We start from the raw sequence: 6817 nt of genomic DNA, 5'->3' as shown, positions 1-6817 counted from the left end.
GGCTTGGAGGAGCAATCTGGAAAGCCTCTTGTTATCTGCTTTTCCTTCTGCACAAGACAAGACCACCCAGAGTTTTGCCTGGAGAGAAATTACACCAACTATTGGGTCGGGAGCTCAGAAACTAGCCTTGGAAGCACAGAGAAACTGATAACTTGTCCAGGCTAGGATTGTGGTGTCTTTTAGACAGAGTAAACCAATAAGACTGAATTCATATCACCACGAACCCATATACTCTGCCCCCTTCCCCAGTATTTAGCTATATAACTGGGTGGATTTTTAACAACTGATCTCAATAAATCTTTTCTCTTGTAAGTATTCCTTATGAACCTAACTTTAATGATAAATTTTGCTGTTGTTGTTTTTGAGACAAGGTCACCCAGATAGCCACCCAGGCTGGAGTGCAGTGACGCAATCACGGCTCACCACAGCCTCAAACTTCCAGGCCCAACCTATCCTCCTGTCTCAGCCTCCCAACTCCTGAATAGCTGGGACTACAGGCACGCACCACCACATGTGGCTAACTTTTCTGATTTTTTTTGTAGAGACCAGCATCTTGCTTTGTTGCCTAGGTTGGTCTCTAACTCTTGGCCTCAAGCAATTCTCTCACCTCAGCCTCCCAAAGTGCTGAAAATACAGTGAGCCTCACACTGGCTTCATTACAAAGTGTTTGATGCCAGCAAAAACATTGTAAGTTTCTACTAACCTTTTATCATATAATGAACAATCATTTTCTTCATTTCGCCAAAGGAGTTTCCTTTAAGACATCTGATACTTATCTCCGTAAGCAGAAACTTCACTAGCGTGTGAAGTGGTCAGATGAATTTTCTGCACAGTGGTCTATGTCTCTTTTCTCACCCAGCCCTGCCCCTTGTTCAAGATTCACTCTTTTCCGTCACCTAATTCCTTACCTGGTCAAGCAAGGGAATTGCAAATTGATCATCCAGATGTTTTTGGGTCAGCAGGATTGTGTCTCTCTGCAGTTTCCTTGCTGGTGATTTCTTTTCCCCCCACTATCTGGGGTACATGTTTCATCTGGAAGGAAAGACTTCTTCAGTGTTGTGTTGAGGTTGCTTCTGTACATTTCCAAAGACTGGATCAACATGTCACCATTTTTCCATGCCTGCACCCTACTTGGCTATAATAACACGTGGTGGAGAGCTCATACTATCTGACAGCGTTCTTCAATCAACTGTCCACACGAAGGTTTCTGAGTGACTTTGAGAGTCACGTCTTTGCTCGCCTTAGCTACCAGACTACCAAGTAGCATCACACTATTCTCTGGTCAAACCAAGCCTTTTAGAGAATCAGGGTCCAACAGAGGCATGTCTCTTATCCATGACTCCATAGGACACATTATTTTTATTGTTGGTGAGAAAAAACATCAAGGGAGAGCAGACTCTCTAGCTGTTAAAAAAAAAATGCTGCTCCAGATACATGACATAATTTGTAGCAAGCTCAAAGTAGAAATCAGAGTCCCTGTCTTATAGCTTTCTGGAAGTTTCTTGAGCAAAACATTCAAACACACAATCACTGCTCAACTAGGACTTAATGAGAGCTAATTATGAGTCATATACAAGGGGGGACCCCCCAAAACTCACAAAACTTATTGTTAAAAAAATTGTATTTATTCTTACCTGATTCATCTTCAGTCACCTTCAAAGCACTCTTTATTTGATGCAATACAACTATCAAGATGCTTTTTCCACGCTCAAAACAATTTTCAAACGTGTCAATTTTGATGCCTTTTAGTGCTTTGGCCACTTTTTTCATCTCTTCCACACTGGCAAAACATTTCCCTTTGAGAACTTTTTCATCTTGAGAAACAACAACAAAAAAGTCACTCAGGGAGAGATCGGGTGAATAAGGAGGGTGGGGCATGGGGGTTATGCTTTTTTGGTCAAAACAGCTGAGCACTCAGCACGGTGTAGGAAGGTATGATAGTAAATTGCCCATTATGAAATGGGCAAACACGTTGAAAGAATTTCTTAAAATAAAAAATTCACTGAAGCCGAACAAAGGCTCTCAAAACAATGCTAGTTGGTAACCTGATGCCAATGGGTTTCTAGAACACCTACATAATGGAGGAAGTCTGTACTCCAAGGGGTTCACCCTCCAAAATATAATTCTGGATTTTGGGGGAGTCCTCCTATACAAGACAGTTTCCCTCCCTCAGAAGACACCCCTGAGACACAAATATGTCCTGCGCCTCTCCTAGTCTGTAGGTTCTCAGTGTTCACCCACTACGTGATCTCAGGTACAGTTCTCTGAGCCGAGAAATCAAAGGGTTAAAGCATGATCCATGGTTCTACGCTAAATAATCACACAAGGCGGGATAGAACAAAGGTGTAGACTGAATTAAGAGTGTGAACCTTATAGATCAGGGTTTCCCAGCATCAGCACTACTGATATTTTGGGGTATGTCGTTCATTGACCTATGCATCATGGGATGTTTAGCAGCATCCCTGGCCTCTACCCGCTGAACGTCTTATACACTCCCACTATTTGTACCAACCAAAAGTGTCTCTAGACTTTAATAATTGTCCCCTTTGCAGCAAAATCACCCCTGGTTGAAAACCTCTGCTGTAGATTAGGGTAAGCGAAGAAAACTTTTTAACTGAGAGAAAGTATAAAATCTGTGACAGAGAAAACAAGAGCACAATTCAGGCAAGAGGACTAGCAGAGCTAGAGTCTGTGGCTCAAACAAGTAGTTACTTCGATGCTTCCTTCAGTTCAAAAATTTTTTTTCCTTCCTTTAGTTACTTTGTTCTTGTTTTTTCTTTACTTTTCTTTTTTTAGAGATTGGGTCTTGCTATGTTGCCCAAGATGATCTCAAAGTCCTGGCCTGCGGTAGTCCTCTCTCCTCCACCTCTCGAGTAGGTGGGATTGCAGGGGCAAACCACCACACCAAGCTACCACTTTAAAGAGCTCTATTATTATTTAAGGCCAAGGCTGAACTCAAATTGCAATTACTCAGTGAAGATTTGAGCACCCTCAAGTCATGTTTCCTCCAACACTTGCAATGTCAGTCTTTGTAAGCTCTCTCTTATCCCAAAGGGACTCTCAAGCTAGAACTATGTCTCCTATCTATATTTGAAACTCAAGTAAGTCTCATCCTGTTCTGCAAATAATAGGCCTAAAATAAGCGTTCTTTGGTTGTTTTGTTTTGTTTTTTTGAGAAAGCAAGATTTATTGAGAGGAGAGAGAAGCTCCTACAGTGGGAGGGGACCCGAAGGGGTTGCCCAATAAGTGTTCTTTAAAAGAAAGAGAAGGAGGTATGATTTTTTTAAAAGAGAGAGGAATAAAGGTAAGTATGGCTCCTCTGTTTCTTATGGAAATACTTGGATACAAAACTCATTTGCGCATAATTTTAAAAAATAACACTTGCAGCAAATATTTATTGAGCAGATATTATATGCTGAGCATTGTGCTTGTTGCTGTAGATGGTTCAATGTTCAAGTAATTAATTGTTTCCCTTCTAGTGCTAAGTGGGGAGGGATCAGATAATAAACATTATGAGTATAAATTTCAGAGCATAAGTGCTATAATAATGTCCTTGTCAGGGTGATGAGGTCAAGAATAACAAGAATGCAGCTAGGTCAGATGTGACAGTCCAGAGATGCTTCTTTGAAAAAGTGACTTTTGACTTGAGCACTAATAGAAAAGTAAAATTCCACCATGTGAAATGTTGAGCTAAAACATCCCAGGTAGAGAAGTTAGTGAGAAGTCCACACAGTGGCAAATGGTTCACCATGATTACAAAAAAAGAAAAGAGGCCAATATGTTGGAGTGTGTGAATTATGGGAAATAAGACAGGAAATAAGATTGGATATAGATAGTTTTGAATAGCAGGAGAAGGGAAACTGGCAAAGAAAGAGCTCAGGAAGCCGGGCTCGGTGGCTCAGCCTGTAATCCCGCGCCTTTGGAAGGCTGAGGTGAGTGGATTGCCTGAGCCCATGGGTTCGAGACACGCCTGGGCAGCGAGACCTCATCTCTACAAAAAATCAACCAAGCGTGGTAGCGCATGCCTGTAATTCCGGCTACTCGGAAGGCTGAGGCGGAAGGATCGCCGGAGCCCAGCAGGTCGAGGCTGATGTGGCCCGGGAGCATCCACTGCACTCCAGTCTGGGTGACAGAGTGAGACTCCAACTCAAAAAAAGAAAGAAAGAAAGAAAGAAAGAGCTCAGGATACAAACACACACACACACATATATAGCTGTAAAATGAAAATCATAATCCTTAGACCTGTTGAAATAATTCTATACCTGACAGTGCTCTGGCTTTACAGTTTATTTTATTGAATTCCAAGATACCCCTAAAAGACGAGGATCATTATTTCCTATTTTTTAAATTAAGAGACTAACCTGAATGTAAACGTCAAGTATTTTCCTTAAGTTAATATTCATGAATAACAGAGAGAAGTGTCAAACCCACATCTTTTCTTATTTTGTATGCTTATAAAAACTATTAGAAATAATCAAATTGTTTATTTCCTTTCAGGGCATAGGGCTTTTCTGGTTATTTTAGTAGATCTAATGGCTACAGTTAAGAAACAAAGTAGCATAACTGATTGTTAAGAAGACTCGGTCAATCAAGGAATCATGTGAATGGATTAAATCTAATAATGCTGCCGGGCTCGGTGGCTCAGCCTGTAATCCCACGCCTTGGGAGGCTAAGGTGAGTGGATTGCCTGAGTCCGCGGGTTCGAGACCCGCCTGGGCAACTTGGTGAGACCTCATCTCCACAATAAATCAAAAAATTAGCCGGGTGTGGTAGCGCGCGCCCGTAGTTCCAGTTACTTGGAAGGCTGAGGCGGAAGGATCACCGGAGCCCAGCAGGGCGAGGCTGCGGTAGCTGGGAGCGGCCACTGCACTCCAGTCTGGGCGACAGAGTGAGACTCCAACTCAAAAAAAAAAAAGAATAATAAATCTAATAATGCTTTTGATCACAAACATTATGCCATAAAAGTGCATTGTCTCCTGCAATATCCACTTTCTTCTTCATGGTTATGGAAGTTGGGGATCTTCATTCAAATGACTTAGAATATGGGAAAATATGTAGATACATTTTAAAAAAATTAGGAATTCACTAAACTCTCCAATGGTGACCTTTTAAAAATGTCTAGAACAACAACAAAAACAATGGAAAAAATGAAAATCCCATCCTGAAAATGGCAGCAAGAAATAAAGAGAAAGAAGTCATATGATAAATCCTGCAAATGCTTAAAATAAATCTTGTTACCTTGGAGTGACTGCTAAAGGAGTGACTGCTAAAGCAATTCTATTCAAAATACTCAATCAAATTATGGAGTTTCAGTTTACACAAGTGAGTGAAGGCTTGATTTGGTTTAGATAGATAGAGCTAATCTTAAAATGTCTTCTGGTTTGTGTTAACAGCCCCAAGACCTGCGTGGAAACCAAAACCAAGGTCTGGGATACTATTGGTTGCTTTCTGAATACTCCTCCCAGTTTTTCCCTTCAGGATGAATTGAACCAGTTTTAAACATCAGCTGCCTCCTAATGAACTGTACTGCTGGGGTCACAGTGAGCTGATGGGGGAGCTGCTAGCATTTTTCTATGTGGTGGTCTTTTCAGAAGGGTGTTGGATTAAACCGTCAGCAGACACTAGCTCTTCCTTTGGCCTCAGTAAACCATGCAGTGGTGTGTTTTTTTTGTGTTTTTTTTAAATATGCATCAGGCCCCACTAGCGCCTCTTTGGCTGATGGGGCCCAATCCCAGGTTTCAGGGGGTGTGGGGCCCAAATTGATAACTGTGTCCATTGACTTTCCGTTCCCAATTCTACCTCTTTCATTATGTGGGGGAGCTTTGTCCCAGGGAAGGAGATTATGCAGTGGACTGCAGAGGAGATGGGACTTCAGGAAGATAGAGCACACAAAAAAGTGTGACAAATTGCAATGACAGGGCTACGATGGTCACTTGTGATGGAGTGAAATTAAATCCCCCACCAAACAATACCGCTTTATTCTATGTCTATGGGGACCCTTGTTGGGCCTAGATTGAGAGAGAAAGTCAGAAGAAGAGAGTAAGAAAGATGCACTCACAAATTAAAAGGATATTTTCTTTCACATTCACCAGATTTACTTTCCTCAACAAAAAAGCAGTATAACACATGTATAGACATGTGGTAAATGTGTTAGCAACCCTGGGCAGGTAAGTTAGTGTGCAGGACACTCACTAATACTTTTAATAATAGTTTTTACATGCAAACCTCAATTATTTCTCCCTTTCAGTGTCTGGATCTGCATACTTCCTAAGGGATTGTATTAGAAATCTGGCTTAAAAGAATCATTTGCATGAGCACTCTAGGTCTTGATTTTTCTAAATATATTTTGAACCTTGTTCACCGCATTCTTTTTCTACTAGATGACATATTTCAGCACCCTAAAGAGAATTGCTAATTTGTGTTTCTGCCGACCACAAATGTCTGGTACTGCAAATTTCAATTTCTAGGCCTCAAAAAAGAGAGAAATTGCTGGACACTTCGTCATGAATCCCACCTTCTGACAACTCCAGAGTATTAGCTCACCTTGCAAAATCAGTAGAGTTGCCCCCTGGAGCCCAGGCAGGGAGGCTCCCTGGTAAGTCTACCTACATTATTAGAAAACTCTTGAAAGATATTGATGTCAGGAAGAGGGAGAAGTTAAAGTCATTGATGCTGAGTGTTGGGCATGGCTCACATTTGTAATGTATTCTCCTTTGAGATAAAGTTCACATAACATAAAATTCACCATTTTACCATTTTGAAGTGTACCACTCAATGTTTTTTAGTTCACATTATTGTTCAACCATGACCACTATAT

This window comes from Carlito syrichta, unplaced genomic scaffold (genome assembly GCF_000164805.1).
Source record: "Carlito syrichta isolate Samal-C Ts95f unplaced genomic scaffold, Tarsius_syrichta-2.0.1 Scaffold304274, whole genome shotgun sequence".
Classification (NCBI taxonomy): domain Eukaryota; kingdom Metazoa; phylum Chordata; class Mammalia; order Primates; family Tarsiidae; genus Carlito; species Carlito syrichta.
This window is presented reverse-complemented; position numbering follows the sequence as displayed.